The sequence below is a fragment of the Pholcus phalangioides genome, unplaced genomic scaffold (assembly GCF_987345545.1).
Source record: "Pholcus phalangioides strain wild (caught in Gottingen) unplaced genomic scaffold, Ppha-v1.0 ptg000022l_1, whole genome shotgun sequence".
NCBI classification, from domain to species: Eukaryota; Metazoa; Arthropoda; class Arachnida; order Araneae; family Pholcidae; genus Pholcus; species Pholcus phalangioides.
The window spans coordinates 24,051,695-24,075,652 of record NW_028301615.1 but is presented as its reverse complement, the minus strand read 5'-3'; positions in this window follow the sequence as shown (position 1 = coordinate 24,075,652).

Sequence of the window (23,958 nt, the reverse complement as noted above, 5' to 3'; positions counted from 1 at the left end):
CTTTCTTTAATGCTGAAATTATTTCTTTTTCACTAATTTTGGAATTATCTCTTTCCTTCATTCTGGAATTATCTTTCATTAATTTTATTATTATCGCTTTCATTAATTCTTTCACTAATTTTGGAATTATCACTTTTATCAATGCTGTAATTATCTCTTACATTAATTCTAGAATATTTTCTTCCATTAATGCTGACATAATCTTTCTTTAATGCTGAAATTATAACTTTCATTAATTTTGTAATTATCTCGTCCAAGCTGAAATTATTTTTTCATTTATTGTTTTAAACTACTATTTATGATATAAGAAAATAACAGTAGGGGGGTGGGGGGTCGTGTTTGTTTTCACCGAGTCACGTGATGTTCCGACGAAAGATATTGGGGGACACAGTTGTCAGCACTGCGAAGGCGGAGACCGCTGACGTCCTACTCTCTGCAGAGGCTTGATTTATATACTGTTGGTGCTGCCATTTAATCTCGAAATTTCAGGCAACTCATGAGATGATGAAGAGAGTTCTTTGTCATTTTTTGGCATGAAATTTTTTTATGAGACGAAAATTTCGGTAACAAAATTCGTGCATTTGCAAGAATCGATGTTATGTAGATAAAATAATTATTTCTTTCCACAAAAACATTCGGACAATATGGATGATCGAACAAATAAGTGAAAACACGGATTATGTGGTCTTAGATAGGGTTACCAGATTCACAACTTAAAAAGAAGGACGCCTGGTGCGAACCTTAGGCAGTGCCGTCTTAACGCATGCCTCCCCCCACCCCGGGCCGTGCCCGAAGAGCCTCAACAGAAGGAGTGCCTCAGAAAAACGAGACGTAGGTGAATTTTTCGAGAATTTTCCATGTAGGGCCTCCAAAAAATACCTTGGCTCGGGGGGGGGGGGATGGGGCTATGATGCTATTACGACGATCCTGCCTGTCAGCCCTACTCTTGTGGAAGTCATGGAATTCCAGTGCTTGGTTCCTTTACTTCTATTAATTTACACTAATTACACAAAAATAGCAATAAAAAATTGCGAAAAATGATCAAAGTTATCGAATTGCAACGTATATTTGATAAAGACATGAAGGGGAGCTTTAAAAGTATGACAAAACTTTATGTCTGTTCAATATGGTTCGAGCCACGATGAAGTGTCAGCAGGTGGACCATGTGCTAATTATTATTAATAATTTATGAATTTTGTGAATTTAATTCAAATGCCATTGCCTCTCAATGGATCGTCTTTGATTACGATCCAGACAATCAACGCGTTCCTGAAATAATGAAAAAAAAAATGAGTGTGACAGAATCAGTTCTTTTCGTGAAAACAAAATTTTCCCTTCAAGATTTATGTTCGTAACTCGAAAAGTTTGTAAGTCGGGGAGCAACTACATAAAATGTTTTTAGAGGGAGCCGCAAATTTTTTTTTCTGCATTGGGCCGCGAAATTCTCCTTATGCCGGACCTGTTTCCGATTTTGAATTTAAATATCTCAGGGAATAATGCAGTTAAAAACATGTGATTTGTTTGTTGGACTCAGAAGAGAAAGAGCAACAACTGTCTGATTAGAAATTAGAGGGGGGAGGGATCGTACAAAAATTTACATTTTTTATTTTGCGTACACTGTATTTTCATCCTCAAAACTCGTACAGGGTGATTTTTGGTCATATTTTGAGAATTTTTAAAATTAGAACCATACCGCTACGACGAACGGTTGACGAATAAAGGCTGTACCAACACTCCAAGGAGAAACCATTGAATCTTATAATGGCCATAATATTACCAATAGGCAGGGACGCAACTAGTGGGGGGGGGGGGGGGAGCAGGCGAATCTGGTGCCCCAGGAGCATTACAAAAAGGGGCGCAAATTCAACCATTCAACCTATCCTTCAGCATTACGGGGGGGGGGTGCCTAAATGAGTGGTTGCCCCGGCTAACCAAGTGTCTAGTTGCGGCCCTGCCAATAGGTATCTTATTTCTGACGATTCACCGGGTTCATTCATTTATTCATTCATTATATATGTATTGGGTATTTTTTCTTTTTAGATAAAATTGTCAAGTTTGTAATTTACACCTGGTAGCATTTCTTTTACTTCTATGGATCAAACTACACACTTGATCCACTAATGACCCACAAAAATCATGTCCTTATTCTGCAGAACTTGGTTTGCTGCATGGGGCCCATCTGGTCACTTCTGGCAACCAAGTGACAATTAGATCTGGTTCCGATTTTTAAGAGTAAATATGCAAATAGGTAGGTAGGAATTTTCAGCAAGGTAGTAGTGCCTCTTTCGGAAAAGTCGCTTTGTATGTGGGCGTATGATGATGTTAAGACAGCCGTGGGCGTACTTTATGAAAATTCGAAAAGCTAATCGAAAAACTTGGCAATAATGTGAAGTCTAGTTTGCAACATTATTAGATTCTCATCTTTCGTGCCATTCTTGTGATAATGACCTCCAACAATACAATCAAGTGTTCTTACAATTTTAGGATCTTCTATCGGATGATGGATGATCATCCGATAGATCATTTTCATTGATTGAAAATAATTTTTTCTATTTTTTTTTGTTACTGTATTCTATTACCGTTTATTTTGCTTTATCGTTATTTTCATAAATTAAAAATTTATAAATATGTTTGAATTTAATTTAATTTACTTCAGACAATTTTTGGATAACTATCTTCTAATGGAAAAACGGACGGACGGACGGAGGGGGGGGGGGTGTGTAAGAAAATTATTCATGTTCGCAAGAGGGGGCCCACAGGAATGAGAAATGGTTGAAAGGGAGCCATGGACAAAAAAAGGTTGAGAACCACTGGTCTAAATAATGTATATACCAAGTTTCAATGAAATACGTCCTCCACAACGGGCGCTACATTGGTCTGAGTAGTGCCAGTATAGTAAACTGACACTACTGAGCTTAATTATACTGACATTACTCCGACCTATGTAGCGCTCGTTGTGGTGGACGCATTTCATTGAAACTTGGTGTACCACGAGGAAAAAGGTAACTGCAATACTGCAATAAAAAAATCACTACAAAATTCCCCATGGTCCATATATTCTATATACCAAGTTTCGTCAAAATATCTTCACAAGAATGGGCGCTACATACGCCTGAGTAATGTCAGTTTATTTTTAACCACCCTGTATATGAATATATAATTTTTAAGAACAATATGAAATGGAACAACGTAAGCTTTCACGGCATGCATTTTATTTATGTGTTTTGAAACATTTCGTCTACATCTATGAATGGGTATACAGTACATGGTAGTAGATGATGTCTTCCATCTATGGTAGGCATTTACGAGTGTGCAATGGTAACAAAGATCTTCTCGGTTGTCCCGGGGAGACTGATATATATATATACCAGAGCTACGCTGGCAACCCGCAAGTCCTAGAAATACAAATGTAGCTTTGGACCAGCCGTTTGTGGATGGTCAAAGTCGGATTAGTACCAAAGTCGTTTGTGGATAGTCGATTATATAACACTATAAAGGTTGAAGATGCTCATACGGTGGAAGTGGACGAAACGTTTTTTAGAAAAAATTTCGTCTGGACCATGGCGCTATACCGGAAGCTTCTACAGACAATATGCGACGAACATACGTATCACTTGAAATATACAGGAGGCTTGCTTATATATATATACTCATTGAAATATATAGGATTACTGCTTTCTCCCTTAGTGTGCATACGAGATATGCGTATAACTTCGACGCGTTGGAGATGCGAGTACCCCCCTTGCAATGTGTGAGAGGCTTCCATATATCTCCAGAAATTCGTACGAGTTTTGTCGTGCGTTAACAAAACTCGCTGCAGAAGTAAGACTCCGAGACCACTGGAAATGCGTAGGAGGTGTGCGTTCCCCAAAAAATGTGTAAATGGATTTGCTGATCCCCATGAAATGCTGATCTCTTAGAAATGCTCTGGACTCAGTCGTTTTGTGGATAGCCACTGATATAACTCCATCCACTATTGAAGATGTCTACCGTAGATAAAGATGAAACGTTGGGATACATTTAATCCCATCGATAAGATACTCACCTCTGTCAGAAACTTTGTTAGAAACTTTCCCGACACAGGGGTGCAACAGAAACAGTGACATCACCAAAGAAAAAGATTGCTATCGCAGGGAGTCCCCACATCGAGGGGTTCGCGCACCAACCTCTCGATGAGTATAAAAAAGGCTACCGTTCGGAATCGGCAATAAATTTTATGTCTCGGTCTAATTAGCCCTCGCGTGCAGAAAATGACCGTGGTGCGACCAAAATGATCAAATTAATCTGGACTTCGGCTCAACCTGGAAGCTTCTATGACCAACATATGATGAACTTTGAAGTGTTTTGATCTGGGAATTTGTGAGAAAGTAAACATTCAATCATTAATTCTTGTTGAAAAATTCCCATAAGGGATATAATTTATACCCGACATAACTCAACCATGTTATGAGAGAGACGCTAAGTCCAAGGCAACACTATTTGTTACAACAGTGCGCGTGTGCGCACTCTGGTGACCAAAAACTACCGGTTCACATACATGCAGCGCCATCTATACACATATATGTATAACATAATCTTCCTAACAAAACATTAAAATAGAAAATGCAATCAAAAATGATTATCACTCAAAATACAGAAGACTAAAGCACCAAACAGCTGTTTCAAGACTAATACTGCCTCTGCTCCAGTGGAAACTGGCTTGATATGGCGCAGACCGCTCTCCAGAATACGATCGCAAATTTCGTCGGATTTTAATCTCGCGAGTGAGTGTTATGCGCTATATCAGACCATTTTCCACTGACGACGAAAGGGTTACATTACATTTGAAACGGTTGTTTGGTGTTTCAATTTTTTTGGATTTTGAGTGATATTCACAGGATTACCTACACTGTGCACAAAATGCATTAAATATATATTCCAAACTATAAAATATGTTCATACAAATATATTACTCATTCAAATATATTACATATTCAGCCTTGTTTTCCCAATACTCGAAATTCTTTGCTATAAAAATTTTGATATTGCATTTATTCTTTGAACCTTCATATATTCTATGTTAATTATTTCGCAAAGAATGTTACGGTATTAGGCAAATTAAATTTGCAGAGAGAGACGATTATCACCTTAACGCTTCATTCGTAGCAATTTCAGATTCTTAGGGAACACGCAATAAATGTTACAAGAAACAATTACATGAGGAATTTCAGAGTATTTCCTTCGGAAAAAAAATGATCAACGGTTATTAATGGAAGTTTTCTCTCATCCCTAACCCCGATGTTAATTACTCGAGTTGCTGCTCTTCAATCTGATGTTTCCAAAGTTAATTCATTCGAGATTGAGAACTGGAAAATTCCCATCGAGCAGCTGACCTTATAAGTAAGATTTGAGTTTTTTAGACTGATTCCAGAAACAGAATATTCGTGATGCAAAATGAAATTGTGAAAATAAAGTAATTTATGGAAAAGTAATATTATTTTTTTAAGCTACATTTTTGATCTTAATAAGAACGTACAAAAAGTCAAGAATGTTGTTCCACTTCTATCCATTGTGGTCTATTAGAACACTTCAGACACTCCTCGTTTTGAACTCATGTCTTGGAGTTTTTCATCATCATTTGCTTAAATCTGTTTAGATAAAATTCGAATTGACAACTTACATATGCATATTCCGCTAATGCAGTACGTATCTACATTCCCAACTTTGAGGCGCCAATGCGAACCGATATCCCCTTTGAAAAGTCTCGACACAGGAAGCAACAGGCCTACAACGGCACACTATTCAGTCATTGCACTTCACTAATAAGTTAGAAAATAGTGGCAGATGGCAGCACTGCACATAACAAGCATTACACAGTAACAAACTTCACGTTAGATTCACAACACGTACACACACATTCCAACATGTACCAATTCATTAGAAGTTCCACACAGGAATGTGGACGAGGTGCATGTGTGGTTTAGTAGTAGTACGTAATTACATATGTATCTATGGATTTTTCGAATATAATGGCTATTAAAGAAACGAATATTTTTTGGTCATCTGTTCTCCGCCCGGACTCGAACTTAGGCTCCTCTTGTACACCGGCCAACTATGCTACCATCTACACTACTGGAGACACGATCCTGCCTTCCGTATTTCACGCACTGTGGCGTGAGGCACTGAAGCAGAGGCAGTAGTAACCTCTCTTAACTTCAGTAAATAACTCCAGGTGGGACGGTCAAGAGAGATAGACGGCTTTTTTCTCAGCCCAATATATCAAGGAAATATATATTTTCTGGACATTATGACGACTTGAACTGGAAAGAAAAGTCATCTGGTCTCCGCCAGGACTAATTGGTTAAATTCAGGTTTTTTTTTTTCAGGATTCTCGAATTTCGTGTCGATCTCCTGTATAAAAATTGTGACTATAGTTTAAACTATGTCATTGAACACCACACTTAGTTGCGTAACTGGATACAAGATCCCAAGATTTGCTTCCAGCCGGTCTAAGACCTTCGAACCGCAGACGAACAATGATCAGCGCTATAATTGGTCGATCAGATGTTGAAAAGCCTTGGACTTTGTATACATATATAAAATATCATGTCCTTAATTGACTGATTAATTATCACCAATCCGAAGCCACTGAAGCTATAAAAATGAAATTTGGTCAGTAGTTTCATTTCATGATGGAAAGACTCACTAAGAAGGTTTTTTTTCCTTCAAACTTCGAACTCTAGGGGGGGGGGCGTCATGAGGGGTTTCATTCAAAGGATATATAGTGTAATCACGCCGAGCCGAAACCGCTGAAGCTATAAATATGAAACATGGTAGTAGTATATTTTGCAATGTAGAGATTCACTAAGAAGGAACTCTTAAAAATTAAACATCTAAGGAGGGGGGTGTTCAAATCTTATATGGGACAATCATCACTGAGTCTAAACCACTAAAGCTATAAATATGAAATTTTGTCAGTATTGTATTTTATAATATAGAGACTCGCTAAGACGGGATTTCTGGAAATTCACCCGGAAGGCGAGTTTCAGATGTTATACAAAGGAAATCATCATCGAGCGATTTTCAAATTACCAAATCCAATCGAGCGAAGCCCCTAGTAACAGCTAGTAAAAAATATTCGAATTTAAAATCCAGTTATGCAAAATCTGTCTTGAGACAGACTAGTTAGACTAGTTTATAATATAATTGAATAAGTACGGAAGAAAACAACACGTGAACACGTTAAACTACTTTCCACGCATGCGGAAATAACAAAATAATACAGAGGGTTTCCCTTTAGGGTCAGGTCCAAGCAGAGAAATTTTCGAGCGTGAAATTCCTACGTCTGTTGTTTCAAGAGCGAAATTTCATACTCGACGTTATAATGAACCAAACAGCGAGTGTTTATAGCGTGTGTTCAATGGAGGAGAAATCTAAACATCGTTACTACGTCTGTTTCAACTAGTCAAAGAGTTGCTTCATTGCTTAGTTACGTAAAAGTCATCATCTTAGAGCGACAGATCATCTCATCAGCGAAACTATTCCTTTCATGTCGGAGAAACAGCGAAGATCTTACTTGAATATAATTCAGTTGCATTTGTAGAGAGCGAGGGAGAAAATTTTCGAGAACGGCTATTGTTTTGAAAAGACCCCCCAAAGCCCTTTTGCCGACACTTTCCATTCTGCTGCACATTCAAAGCAGCTTCACATCTATTTTATACGGGATGAATCGCAGCCGAATATAAGACAGTAGATTCGGAGTTTTAGTGACAAAAGTATCGTTACTTGGAGAAAGATTGTAGCTGTTAAAGGACTTACAGGTTTCTGTTTTGCATATTATATGCAATGCATAAACCACAATACTTGTGAAATGCTGGCTTAACATATGAAAAAAAATACAGAATGGAGGTGAAACACATAAATGTTATTTCCCACAGCACTATTTCTTGCCAGATATTTGAGTATTTTTTGACAGTTGGCCCGAGAGTGAGAAGTGGGCATGAATAATGTAATAGGTTACATTACTTGGAAATATAGCATTTTCCATCTCTCTCCACAGGGGAAAAAGATTATTACTCTCCCCTACGCTCTAACCTTTCTTTCAGGGCTGATATTCTTGCCAAGCTTAAACATGATAAACATGTTTTTAGATTCGCTCTATACATTATACTAGTAGTAGTAGCAGCATAACTTTCGGAGTTACTCATGAACAAATAAAGAAAATGGCTTTTATCTAATGCATTTTATTTCTAAGGATCAATTCATCGTTCACTCGTAGTGTTCTGAGGATCACCTTTGTATCGTTCATCGTTGTAAATAGCAGCGATGATTTATCTGTTGTCCGAGTGATTCGATGTACAGGGTGTCCCATAAATTTGTGATTGTTTGAAAATTCATGAAAATTGAAGGAACTGCTAAATTTGAATGCGTTTAGCGAAAAAGTTATTATCACGAAAGAGGATTTTTCTTTGGTACGGAAAAAAGTTTTAGTTCAAATTTTCGTTGACAGAGGCCACTGAAAGAAAGAATATCACTGGAAATATGCAAATCAGCGTTTTATAAAACGCAGGGTGTACGATTAACAGCTCGTGTCTGAATTTTCCCATTACTGGCACTTACGTAAGGTTTTCATTTTGATGTTGACCATTGATGGGCAAACCCCTATTGGTGAAGTTGTGTTATCTGATCCACGAATCTCCGGCTAAAACTTTACAAACGTTTAGGACACAGAATAGTTTAATTTTCGGGTCCAGAATTCTTTGATTGACTTTGGTGCAGCGTCCTCTATTGTCAAAATTGGAACTGATTTTTTTTCTGCATCAACTTTCCTTACCCTCGTGAGAATAACGTTTTCGTAAAAGTATTCAAATTTAACAATCCCTCAAACTTCTACAGATTTTTGAACTGTTTACGAATTTTTAACATATCTTTTTTGTTCAGAGTACAAAATTTTATATTTTACCTGAAATTTTGAATAGCCACCAAGGGCAGTCTGCAAGTCAGCAGGCACTTCCCTCGGGCTGGGCAGCGACGAGAAAAATTAAATTCGGTCAGTAATATTTAATAGTAATTTATAAACTGGTAAGATAAGTTGAAGGATAGATATTAGACTTCAACTTTCATCAAAAGAAGGGCACCCTTACGGCAAGTTTGACTTAACTATGCATTAAATTGGGATTATTTTAATACTTGGATTGCGATTTGCACACGTTATTATGACGTTGACAAAGTGCTCGCGAGCAGGAAATCGACACGAGCATCGAGCACTCTGGGTGCTCCCTGATGCTCACGAGTAACAGATTGAAAGTGCCTGTTCTAGACTAATGGAATTTTAATCTATTCTAATACAGGGTGGGCAAAAAGTTTGTAGAAACTTTAAAAATTCATAAAAACCGGAAAAATAACCGAAACAAAAAACGGTTCGCAGGATTAGCATCGCTAGGTCACGGGAATTTTTTTAAGACGGAAAAAAAACCGCTGATAGGTGGCGCTGACGTTCACAAGTCAAAGAAAAGATACGCAAATAACGGACAGAACGCCTCCAAATCGTTTATTACAGCAGTATGTATTCCACCACAGGCGATAACACATTGCAGGCGAGTCACAAATCCAGCAACGGCAGAGTGCAGCAGGTCTGCATACACGGTTTGCAACGGTGAACTGATTGTGGATTAGGAACGCAAGTTCTTATAACCGTCTCATTTGCATATTTCCGACGATGTCGGTCCTACCAGTGCCACCTATCGACTGTTTTTTGATTTTTTTTTCCCCGTCAAAAAAATTCCCGTGACCTAGCGATGTTCATCCTGCAAACCGTTTTCATTTCGGTTTTCTTTTCCACTTTTTATTAATTTTTTACGTGTCTACAGACTTTTTGCCCACCCAACATATTCCAATGTTTGCTAATATAAGTGAAACGAACTTAAGTATAAATATAATTAATTTTATATATATTTCGCATCTTTCTCGTAGATCGAGCTTTCATTTAAGCATGCTGAATCTCGGTTGTTGTTAGACCAGCTTACAGAGGTTCAGCACAGGGTGTTTCACCAAGAGAGTATGTTAAAAATGATAATTTGGTTATGATTCTTAAGCCTCTGAAAAAGAAAAAATTAATTTGGCGAAATAAAGATAATAAAATATTTTTATATGCCATTGATGAAAAAAACATTTGGATTGGCAAAACTGTTTCATGTCTTTGATGTGTCGAAAACATTTTCGCCGTAACCAGTATTGCCGACAGTCAAAAAATTTCCATCTAGATTTATCATCTGAAACAGTGATTCCCAACGTGGGCGTTAACGTTCCCTGGGGGGCGGTAGAAGCTACGGGTATAACATAGAATTCTATGGGTTCGATTGCGTTGGCGGGGGCGATGGGACAAAAAAAAAAAAGAATGGGAAATTATGATCTAAAACAACTAGAAACGTGGCTTAAAAGTAACAGGATAAATTTTAGCCATTATTTTGATGATCATATTTCTCGTTTTCCCGGAAAAAGTTTTTTGCAAAAAAATTGAAGTTTTTTTTGATTGGGGTCCGTATAAAAATTTTATTTTTTTGTATTTTCCCTAATTATCGCTTTCAGAGAAATTCTATAATCACAGAACAGTTTTATTTGAACAACATACTCTCTTTGCTGATAATTGTTTATATCATATTTGAACTTTTACATCAACCGCGAAATTTAAATTTCTTTTTGAACTTTGAAGAAAAACCATGTTTGGAGTATATATGCAATATATCATTTATAATATATATACATATTGAAGACACCATTAAATAATGCGACACCATTCTGCAAAGAAAATATTTGAAGTTTCCTCATAGTTCGACTTCAAAGAAAGTTTAATTTTTCGAGCAGGTATCGTGCTGGGCTCTCATCGTGAGGATCCAGGTTCGAATCCCGTTGTCAGTACAGTGATGATACGCTGAAGCATGTTTTCTGTGATTTTCCAACTTCAAGGCACAAATGCGAGCCGGTCTCCCATTCGAAAATGTCTTCCCTCAGAGAGCTGGCAGACATTTAACACGATATATTAAATGATATTAAATTATAATATATCGTGCAATAATAATACACATTTACGAAGTAATAATACATAATACCCCAAGTCTTCCTTATTTTCCCTGTAAAATAAAGACATATAGCAACAACATATAACACGAAACAAAAAAGCGTAACTCTAATAATAAATACGTCAGGACCACACGTACAAACACAACACATTCCTGCATGTACCAATTCGTTAGATATTCCTCAAAGGAATGCTTGCGAGGTGCATGCTTAATTAATTAATTAATAATACTAAAAATACCCCCCCCCCCATCATTTTTGCATGTTTTAGAATTGACAGGTGTTTGACTATGAAGAAAGTTCAATTTACGTATAAGAAAATTATTATTATTACTTTTGCAACCAAGAAAAGCCATCCGGTCAAAAGCAGTCAGGCCGACAACTAAAATTCAGCATAAATTCATTAGAAATTTCTCTAAGGAACGTTTATGACAGAATATAATTATGATGTTCATATGAACTTCACTAATATAGTTTACTGAAAGCCAAATTATTGGACTCTCCAATTCTTAAGATATGCTGTATTTTTTAAAATTTCTTTTATAATTGATTTATCAGACGAAGCTAAATTGAGTTTCATCGCACTCGAGATAATTTGTCCAAACGAAACGAAATTTAATAAATGAACGGATGAAATAAGTTCTTAAAGAGAGAAACGAACTATTGATTTTAAACGTTTAAAAACGGCGAAAAACATTTTAATCACCTGATAAGTCTCATAATTAGTTACTAAATTTCAACGGAAGCGTAGAGTTTATTTTATTTCACATACTTATACAATTTTTTTTTAGGTTAAGAAAATCTCTTTAAACAAGAAATTAAAACATCGAGATTGAACCAGAAAATTAATTTGAGTTCTGTAAAATGATGAACGGTTGAAAGAACGGTTATTAATTAACCGTCTCTTAATACACGAAGATTTCCCGTTTCGCTCTCCTTGTTTTCTTTTTATTCCCCATTTACTTACCATCCCTCCTAATTAAACTACTCGTACATGAAATATCAATTAATGTGAATAACGAGGATAAATTTGATTTCTATTAACGGGTGAAATATTGAAGAAAAAAATTGTTTCTCTCTCGAAAAAAGTGGAATAACGACAAGATTTCTCTGATGTGTATGATCTTGACGCTGGTATTCGATTTTATTCATTTAAATAGCTTTGCAACGTGAGAGAAATGGGTAAAAGATTTGCCGTTTCAAAAATTGTTTCGATTTTTTTTTAAATAGTGGAATTTAAATTTTGTTTTTGGGGAGGAAAATTATTTTTGACGATAAGTATTTACTTATTGTTATTCATAATTAAATTTCTGAAAAGGTTCTTTAGAAAATTTCTTAATTGTCTAAAAAAAATTCTGATTTTTTTTTTGAATCTTTAACAGTTTTTCACCCTCAAGAAAAAAAAATACAAAAATCGGGGAGAAAAGTTAAAGATGACTTTTTTTAGATTTGTTTTTTACAGCCAAAGAATATCGTCCAAAAATGTTCTCTTGAATATATCTGTTTATTTGCTTATTTGAGTGTACACAAATACAGGGAACTCAATTGCAGTTGTGGAAAAAACTAAAAGTATAAAAACATAATTGTATGTGTAGCTACTTCTCATATACAATCACTCAGAGTTTAAAATAATAGAAAGCAAGAATAAAGACAAAAAATCATCAATCATTATAAAACATTGAAATCAATCATTAAAAATAAAAATAATTGAAAATCAATAAAAATAAAAATAATTGAAAATCAATAAAAATAAAAATAATTAAAATCAATAAAAATAAAAATAATTGAAAATCAATAAAAATAAAAATAATTAAAATCAATAAAAATAAAAATAATTAAAATCAATAAAAATAATTGAAAATCATTAAAAACAACGTACAAACAAACCGAACATAGTAAATATAAAAATTATAATTGTAACATCAGATCTCTAATATTCTTTATAGAAGTACAAAAAGGATCAATGGATTCCGATAACTTATTGCAAAAATTACTGAATCTTCCACTAGCGCACAAGAATGAATGACCTATATTGGTAGAAAAAAATACCTCAACGCAAAAATACTTGATGACAAGTGTTCTATATTGAGTAACAGGAAAATTGATTTTGGATGGCAACAACGTATAGCCGATTCTATTGATCAATAATTTATGAAAAAATGTCGTGAGAAAGAAATCACACCTTTGCTTTAAGCTATTGAGCTTAAAGAGATTTCTAAGGTGTTTGTGGCTGACATGTGTCTACAATAAATACCTGAGTACCTATAAAATAAATGTAGCATTATTATTAATATTATTATATATTATTATTTACTAGCTACAGTACCCAGCGCTGCCCGGGTTTCCTTCAATGAGACCTTTTGGATCACGTGATATCTCCCTCTTTCTTTGAGGGACATACAAACCGTATCCAAGTTAACCAATATGGCGACTTCCTGCACGACTCATGAAATAAACAAATCTAGATTTAAAGAAACATAGAAATGAAAATATATATTTTTTCCTTCTTCAAGGGGCACTAGGTATTTCGACCCCCCCCCCCCCTGATCTTCAAGTTATCCATCTGCCTAATTCAGCTCACAGAAATGCTTAGTTGAAGCTGTGGAATTTCTTCGATGTACTTTATGGGCCCATAATTAATTTTAAAACAACCTAAACTATATGAATTTATGCAGTTGAATATTAAAAGACAATATAGACACATTTTTATTTTCGAGCTTGAGAAGATGTAAATAAAACGTCGAAACCAATGTTATTGCATGTATAGCCAACTCAAAAGTAGGTCCGGCTAATTACTTCATATTTAATTTTCTGGGCTTCGTATCTCTAAGCGAACTCATATTTCAAAAATCAAGAATTCAATACAGTTTTTAAAATTATTGATGTGGTGGAAAATCCCATTAAATTTCCGCATTTCTACAGAAAAATCGGCAATTTTAACACTAATTTCTATGGGGATCATCCTATGCCTGACGCTCAAAGTTATGCTGAGGATGATTATGGTGTCTATTCAAAAAGCTTCATTAGAGGGAGGATTGAAAAAGTGACAAACCATTACAAACGCATAAACTAGTTATACATATACTAACAGGATTAGTATATGTATACGGAAACGTATTACTAAGAGAACCACGGTAACTAAAGTAAATATTCAGAAAGTGATTGTTGAGGCTCCAAAACCATTGTTGCCCGACAGTTTTTCACCCATTTCGGGCATTTGCCCAGATCTGCCAAAGTTTTAAAGTAGCCTATCGTTCAAGTCGGGTCCCATTTGGTACATACGTAAAATTTCACGACGATCGATCTAAAATTGTAGATTTTTATAGACAACACACACACACACACACGGAAAATCAATTTTATATACATAGATTTTAATTTTTATATCAATCATTATTTATTTATTACTTTTATTCTACACCCTGTACAATAAAAGGACTTTTGGCGGTAACTTCGAAAACATTCGGTACTGAAATAATGCATGCAGATTATTTTTTCATAAGTTCGGTTTCGTAAGCGCCATCTGCTGCAGGTGAGTGTAATAACTTGCACAGCAGATCTTAATTAATCTATTTTTGTATTACATCAATACGTATTGTAAGTAGCAATTATCTGTACATGAAAATAAAATTCCACACACAACTCTTGGTTTAAACAAGTTTTGTTACATTTATATCGAGATATGAGATTACGGAATCAATGAGAAACAGCAATATACAAAAACCACAACACATAAATATTAGAGAGCCTCTCATTCCAATATATTCAAATGAACTTTTTCACCCTACTCAAACCAATTTTGTTTTTTAAACTTTTTATCTACATAGTAATCAGCTATGCAAAAACATGACACCAAAAAAAACCAAGATTTGCACGATTTTTAGTACTTCCGATTTCTTCATGGAGAATTTTTTTCCATCAAACTACTATTTAGATGCAATTAAATACGCACAGAAACACATAACCTTACACGAACTAAGGCAACTACGCCCGAAAAAAAAGAAAACGTATAACGCAATTAATATACAGATCAAATTAAAAGATGCAGTTGAACTGAAAATGAAACTAAATATTCATTTATCCATTAACAGATGTATTATACATAAGGAAAGGAAAAAAAATAATAATTATCCTTAATTACTAGCACATTCATTTGTGGATTTTTATCCTCTAAAAAAGGAAATCTTATTTTTTCCATTTTCAGCCTTTAATTAATTACATTTCACTCGATTCACGAGCACGAATTGAGTTTTTGCTTTATGTTATGTTCTCATCAGCACGTTTCCATTATAATCATCAAGTAAATTTCTTAATAATGATGCGATAAGTGAGACACGCGTTGTTTTAAAAGGTATTTCGACGCCGTATTTTTTATTTTGTTTTTTTTATCAATATCATGATAAAGAAATTGTAATGAGAAAAATTTTCAGAAACATTTCTTCATTAGTATTTAATGGATAATTTTCGATAATTAATATTTAAATCATAAGGTTAAAGAAATAGAAAACACGCGGAGAAGGCATTAATGCGATATGAATTTTACGTATTCGGAATAAACGAGTTGAAAAAAATGACTAATTGAAAAATAGCTGAAATTTCTGATTCCTTTTAAGGTATCCGGCGAGTTATCCTTCTAAGCACTTTCCTATAAAATGGCACTGGAGTGAACTTTAATAACATTTTCGATATAAAGTGGGATTAAAAAATAAAATTTCTACTACTTACGTTATTCTCTACGAAAAAGTAATTTGTGTGTGTGTGTGTGGTGATTTTTGAGTAAAATTCATGTAATATTCAGATCACGATTGCAAAAAATTCTATGTATGAAAAATGTTTTGTTATTTTCACAATACATTCAACTAGTGACGTTGCAAGTTATGAACCAAAATTCAAAGGATTGTATGGTATGCTCATAAGTTATACCCGAATCTATTGACAGTGTATTTAACATATATGAATTATATGTCAGTGTATTTATGGTCATTACTGACAGTGTATATTCAACATATTGTGTATAATACACTGTAATTAGACAATACAATGTGATAGACCTTACCATTTAGTTCATAACGCGAATGGCAGAATATCGTATCAAAATTTCGTAATGATACAATCAATAAGTTTTTGGAAATCATATTTCAAACTCGAGTAAAACGTCAAAAATAATGTTTTATTCACGGATTACTCTCGTATGTAAAAACGAAAAACTGAAGTAGACTTATTAAAGTTATCTTCGGTAACTTGAGTGCCACATGAACAAAACAAGGTCTGTTTTGAACCCACAAAATAAAAAATGGGCTTTTATATAACAAAAACAAAAAACGTTTCAAATGACGTTAAGGCAGGGGTCTTCAACGCACGGCTCGTTGGCCACATTTGTCCCTCGGAGCTTTTTGTTGTGGTCCATCGGTAATTTTCAGAAAATAGTTGAAGACATTGAAAAATGATTAGTTCAAGAATCAATGAAAGAAACAATTTCAGAATTGATGAAAGTAATTATTTCAGAATTGATGAAAGTAATTATTTCAGAATTGATGAAAGTAATTATTTCAGAATTGATGAAAGTAATTATTTCAGAATTGATGAAAGTAATTATTTCAGAATTGATGAAAGTAATTATTTCAGAATTGATGAAAGTAATTATTTCAGAAATGATGAAAGTAATTATTTCAGAATTGACGGAAGAATAGATTTCAGAATTGATGAAAGTGTTGTTATTAAATCACGCTTATATATATATAACGCTTCTAAACACTGATTTTATTGTCGAAGATATTTTAGTGATTTTTAGGGTGAATTTGGGGCACTGAATTAGAATCTGGCATTGGGTTTGTCTTATTGGCTCCAGTTTTGAGATGAAGTGAACGTTAAATTTCAATAGTAATACATAAGCAGCATACAAATCACATGGAAACCGTACGAAATGTAAATCAATAATAAACTTAAGATCAATGCATGTACATCACTTAGGTCTGATGATGATACAAATGTTATAATATAGTCATTATAATATAGTTATAATGACTATAGTCAATATAATATAAATGCTATAATATAGTTATTAAAATAAGAAAAGAAATAAAAAAATTAAAAGTAAAAATTCGACACAAAAATTAGTGGCTGCAGATTACTTTGAAATGTTTAGAGCCAAAACTAAAGCCAATTCTACAAAACCCACACGAGTCAACAGCCCCAATATACACCAAAATCGGTAAAATTCCTTTGGCAACTTCAATCGTTTTTGCCAAAGGCATGACACCATGCAAAAAAAAGGGGATAAAATTTGTAATTTCTTTTATATTTACTCCTAACTGAAATTTCTTGGAAAATCTATGATGAAAGTTTCTGGAAACAACTTTACTAATTTCTCAGCACGATATTTTATCTACGCCCAGAGGCTAAATCAGACCTGGATCTAAAATCCCAATTCGATTTGAGAACAAAGACTGACTGTACACTGCCTCTCTGATTCTAATCTCGACCTATCGAACCATAGAATCACTTGATCGCGGCACTCAGACTGTCAGGCAGCTTTTCCTAAAATGAACATCCCCAATTTTCACTTTCTTCGAAACTGTTGTAGGAATTATAACTTCGACGGAACAGTCACGTCAGAAAGAAACAAAAATAAACAGATAAATAAGAATTTTATTAAAGAAAGCTCGGTAAGTATGTATCGAAGAAATGCGAGATGAAACTTAAAAGAAAGGCGAAATATTCTCCAGAAAGAAATGTAGTGGAGAAATCGCACCATTTACTCGCTTCAAATTTCCAATATCTAAATTCATAGTATGGAAAGAAAAAATTTATTATTATTTCTTCTATTTCTTATTCCAAAAAAGAAGTGATTGGAAGAGTGCGATGGGAAATTCGAAAATTATGCTAATGTACCGAAAGAGAGAGAGAGAGACGCTGTTTCATCCCATATACTACTATATGAGGAGTAAAAAAAAAAATTGATTTGTTTGGCTTTTACGGTATTTGCTGCGATTTTCTTCACTTTCTCGAATATGGCAACTTCAGTCAACCTCCCCACTCTCCGAATCACCTCATATATATATCCGTATATGAAATACTTTCCAAGAAAAAAATATCATTTTTCTCCGTCGTGAAGATATTTGGAATTCTTCATGAGTCTCCCTCCGTGAAGGAGTTTCATGGAAATGAGAGAGAGAGAGAAGTGTATCCTTATATTTATATGCATTGGAAAGCATAAATTTCTCCTTCCAAAACTCATTGAAAATATTCTCCGACATAGGAACGTATCTATTAATACTATATAATCGTTATATAGATACTCAGCAGTTATTGAGCTAGTTTTTGAAGAGAGTGGATTATTATTATTTATATTCTCAGTTGCTGTGCGGGTATTAATCGGTCACCATGGAATTCGATATTATTCGGTATTCGATAATTCGGTAATTTTTTCGGCACGCGGTTTGAAAAATTATACCTTGTTGTAAAAAGATAATTTAAGATCTCTCTCAACATTAAATATGATTTTTATTTTATCCGAAGCGTCTATATTTTTGCCGGATTAGTTGTGCCAAGGCTAATCTGGTGGTTATGCAGGACGATTATTCAATTCCTCTTGCCGCATTTTACAGATGAACCGTTGATCGTAGAGATATACTTCCAGTTGGCAAAAGTATCCAAATAACGTGTAGTACTCAGATATGTCATTCATGTTACAAGGGATTGCATAGTTATTGAAATAAGAAAAAAATTAACTTTTTATACTGAAGCTCTGTTCTCTAAAACCCAATTAAGAAGCTGTTGCCCTGTCTCTCTTGAGCCCAACAGAAAAGTTTCACGTTACCTAAATGAGAAATATTTGACTACTCACTGAGATATTCGACTTACAAAATTGGAGAAAAGTTGGGAAAGAACAGCATAAACGAGGAAACAGAGCGTGTTCCTTTAGTTAATGATGCCTTTTTTTCAACAAATTTTTCTACGTTTTTGTAAACTAAATATCTCGGCGAATATTAACTCAGAAACGTAAACTTTTTTGTTTCGCTCAGTAGACATAGGGCAGCAACTTCTTAATTAGGTTTTTGAGGATGGACAAAAAGTCAATTTTTTTTTATTTTGGTAACTATACAACCAATCCCTTGTAATATGAATGACGTATCTGAGGTCAACACATCATTTAGATACTTTTTCTAATTGGAAGTATTCCTCTAGGATCAACGGTTCGCCAGTAAAATGTTTCAAAAGGAATTCTGGAATCTCTGTGTATATTTATTGGAGTTCTTAATTCCAACAAATCAACAGACATTCTAACGAGACATTTTAGATGAGAAAAGTTGATGAGAAAAACTTAGAAAGTTAGATGAGATGAGAAAATTTTTTTTCAAGGCGCAAATGCGAGCCGATCTCCCCGTTAAAAAGTCTCGCCACAGAGAGCAACAGTCCTACAACGATAAATCATTCAATCATAACACTTCACTCTTAGTTAGAAAAACTGGTGGTAGATGGCAGCACTACACATAACAAGCATTACAGAGAAACCAAAAACCTCACGTCAGGTTTCACTACACGTACACGCACATTTCCGCATGTGCCGATTCGTTGGGGGTTCCGCGGGGGGCATGTGTGGTGTAGCAGTAGTAGGTAGGGCCTCCAAAAATGGCTCGGGGATCCATGATGTTCTTAAGTCAGCCACCTCGTTGGGCAATTTGCCTGTTGTGGCGTTATATTTGTATTTGTATAAAAAATATTGAACTGAGATTTATATTTTTGGAAAAACAGTTCAAAATGTGGGGGGGGGGGTGGGAGTGTAATTTTGAAATCGATATCTAAGGGGTGAAACACAAAATTGAAAGATTTTGGGAGGGGGGGGGGGGTGGGAAGTAATAAATGAATGAAATTGAAAAAATAAAGAAATAAAATAAAAATAATAAACAAACCAAAATAAAAACAGTAAATAAATATAAAAAAATACTGGGAATAAATGAAATTTGATTTGTGTGATACGAATATGAATAGGAAAGGGGAAGATTATAGTCATTTCATGACCATTCGGTATTTGGTGGGGGGGGGGGCGATATTGGAACTCGCGCATGCGTAATAAATATAGACAGCCCAACTTCACACAAAGGGAACCAACGAGTCAATAATCATCAACGCATTCCGAAAAAACCTCCCAACACATGGCAGGTCGAATTTTATAACGAGCCGAATTACGATTATCGAAGCCAAAAAAATTCCAAACACCCGCATCTGCGACGAATGAAAATAAAGGAATTTTTGAACTTAAATATATCATAAAATCGCGGCATAATATGTAAAATCACTGACGCTGAAAAGATATATATATATTGGAAAAATGGAAAAATTCACGGTAAAGAAAATAACTTAAAAGACATCGAACCAGTCATTCAATAAATTCTTTGCATCAACCAGATCAGATTCATATTAGTTATTTGTCGTTAAACCAAGGCGTTAAAAAAAAACCAAGTAATTTTTCTGCGATCGTTAACAAAGAATGACCTTCAACAATACTTTGCCATACATTTTTTTTCAGGTTTTTTTTTGACTAATTTTTTTTTCTGTCTTTATTTTTCGTTAGGCGTGGATTCAAAGGGAGCGCGCGATTGGAACGATCTCCATTCCCAAGAGCCGAATAATATGGGGAAATTCACCCGTTTCGTAAAATAATTGTTGAATTTACACAATGAAAGTCATATTAAAGATGGCTGCCTCCTCTTCATTCGCAGCTGGATATGCCAGGTTCCACTTCATCCGCAGGTGAAAATGTATTCCCTTGGGGGGGGGGGGCTCTATTCGTAGCTGAAAATGTACTGCCTTGGGGTGGGGGCTCTATTCGTAGATGCAAATGTCTCTGCCTCCTTTTCATTCGCATCTGAAGATGTCTGCTGCATCTTCATTCACAGCTGGAGATGTCCGCCTCTGCTCCATTCGCCTACTAAACATATCTGATAACAAATCCAGAGGGGGCTGATTAGTACCTCCTAGAGATAGGGCTATCTTTAGGAGGTGCTGCGCTGATCGCCTCTCACAAGAGCCACCACCAGACCAACCGTGACCACTGCTCTGTCCCCGTAGGGAATATAAGCTGGTCCGTCTCAGGAGACGTGGGCAACGGTGGAAAAATTCAACGACATCCAAGACCAGCAAACCACCCACACAAAGCCACAAGCCAACCACAGCAGCAGGACACCCCCCCCCCCCACAACTTCAACCCCACACTTCCCCACTCGTTGTACATGAAATGATATATCAATACAAAGATATGGGGGGACATGGGCAGGTGCACAGACGCACATCGCCCCGAATAATAGGGGAAAATTTTTCTGTGCCGTAAAATACGGGATGATCCAACGAACCTGTACAACAAGTCGTCCCTCCCGCATCACCCTGAATCCGCGCCTGTTTTTTTTGTTTTGTTTTTGTTTAAATGTACTCATCATTACATATTTTATTAGTTTTTAAAACACTTCTCTATATATCGATTTACTATTTGGGCTCGAGATGGAACCACGTCTTGAGAAAGGATTCACCAAGACTTGTCTTATCAAGTATTTCACAGTGAGGATTAGTGAAAGGATATTAGGATTATCTTTGAAATAATTGCTCTGTTTTGCGTGAAATATTCGGGAGCGAAAATAACACGAGATACATCTCTGTGCTACATCGAAGGCTCTTACTGCAAGGGCCTTTTCGGTGAAACAACAAGGCTTTAACGGGAGTGTTATGTAATCTGCAAACACTAGGAAGAGTACTTTACTTCCCACTGAGCTCTTCAGTGAAGATTCACATCTCTCCCCGCTAAATCCGAATAGGATATATAGCTTGTGTATTAAATCCAGAATAATCTTACGGAGAAATTTCGTTATACATCTATTCACGAAATACGATTCGTGATTATCAAAAACCGAGTTATTCCCCGCGAATATTTTGATCTCTAGTGGTAGTTATTTAAATTTCATTGCGGATTGAAATTTCATATTCAAATAATCAGGGCCTTGCGTGATTATTACTACTTTGATTTACAACTTCTCATTCTGCCAAAAAAAAATTTCATCGTTTTCATATCTTATAAAATTTTATTATGGTAATTTATGAGATTAAATCTATTCGTCGGAGGTAGAGGGCACCATGTGCCAAAATAGATATTTTACAGGAGAGCCGTTTAGAGATTGTTTTAGTATGGCTTTCTATGGAACTCACTTGTTTTATAATATGAATATTTTTGTTATTTATTGAAAAATAACTTAATCTCCTATACCTGTGTGTAGTGTAGCAGTAGCACAGAAAACTAAGTGTTATCCCAATATTGACGAAAATTGGACATTGTGCCATTTATCTCCACATACAGAAATATAAATATTTATCTCACATTCAAGGTACATTCTATAATAACTTAGAGTAAAATCATGACAAATCGAGAAATATAGGTAGAGTAGAACAATAAAATTTATTATTTTTCTAAATATTTTCCCTCAGATGATATGCGATTCTCTCGTGTGTGCCGTTCAATTCGCTTTCCAAAACAAGAAATGTAAAGAAGGCTTTTTGTGCGAAGTTTTGAATCAGTGAACCCTGCACAACTGAAATTTCTCTCGGTTAATGACGCTTTCTCGATATGTGGTGCCACAACTTTTCAAAATTGAATCGTGATATGCAAATGCAAAGTTAAAATCATATCAAAACCACCTTACAGCCCGGATCTTGCACCTTGTGATTTCTGACTGTTGCCGTTGTTGAAGGAGAAGCTCTGAGGGACAATTATTCTTTATTTCAGCTATGTAGGGTTCACTGCATCAGTTTCCAGAGAAAGTCTTCTCTACTCGCTTTGAAAATTTAATTGGATGATGGAACCAATAGCATATCATCAGAGGGAGAATACTTTGAAAAAGAATAAATTATTCTTCACTGCATTTATATGTCTTCATTTTTTATGATTTAACTGTAAGCTCTTATGAAACGCACATTGTATTTATCATGCTCAATATCTTTTTTTGTAAAATACATTTGAATCCACTGCAGCAAGCAGTAATAGCTCTCCCAGCTGTTGGCAATTTTTCAGCCTTTCTAGTTACAATTGGCAAATTTTTCTAACACTTGGCGACATTTATGGTGACAATTTGCACTGTTCCGTATTCCTTAGTCTTCATAATCCCAATCTTCCGTATTTTTTCCCCTATAAAATATGATCATCTCATATGCAGACTATTTATATAGATGGAATGCAGTTGAGCATCGATTATCCGAATACCGATAAACCGAAACATCGGTCAACCGAAAGCGTTCTAGACAGCAGATTCAAATTGGCACTCCATGTAGAAGTTCGAAAGAAAATTTTTGACTTCTTTTCCTAAACTGTAGGCTTACTTTGTTCTCCATTTTGAACGTGCCCAACCAGGCTAGAGTCAGTTCTCTGTGTTATTTGTAAGACATGTGATACAAAATGTATACAGTTTTGTGTTTAATATCAGTGTTTCTTCGTTTTATATTGTTCCTATGGCACTGGTACAATTTTTTCCGTGAATGATCAGTTATCCGAACACCCTCAGTCCCCAATCGTTTCAGATAATCGATGCTCTACGGTCAAAATAACGTAAAATATTTTAGCACCGATTGAAAAATGAATTAATTAAAGAAAATTGTTTTTAAGGCATTAATGCTTTTCGTATACTCACAAAGCAACTCTCTCGATATATCTTCTATGAATAAATATTTAACCTTTATAATCTCTTATGTGAATTTTCTCCATATCGCTTAAAGGCACACAATGTCTGAGAATTATTTCCATAAAAGGAATAAGAATCCTTTTTTCTATTCCTGGCTCTCCCTTCGTGTGAAAAACCTAGAATAAGAGGATCAAATACCCACCAGAGGGTGCTCCTTTCACCTATAACACATAAGAAAAAAACA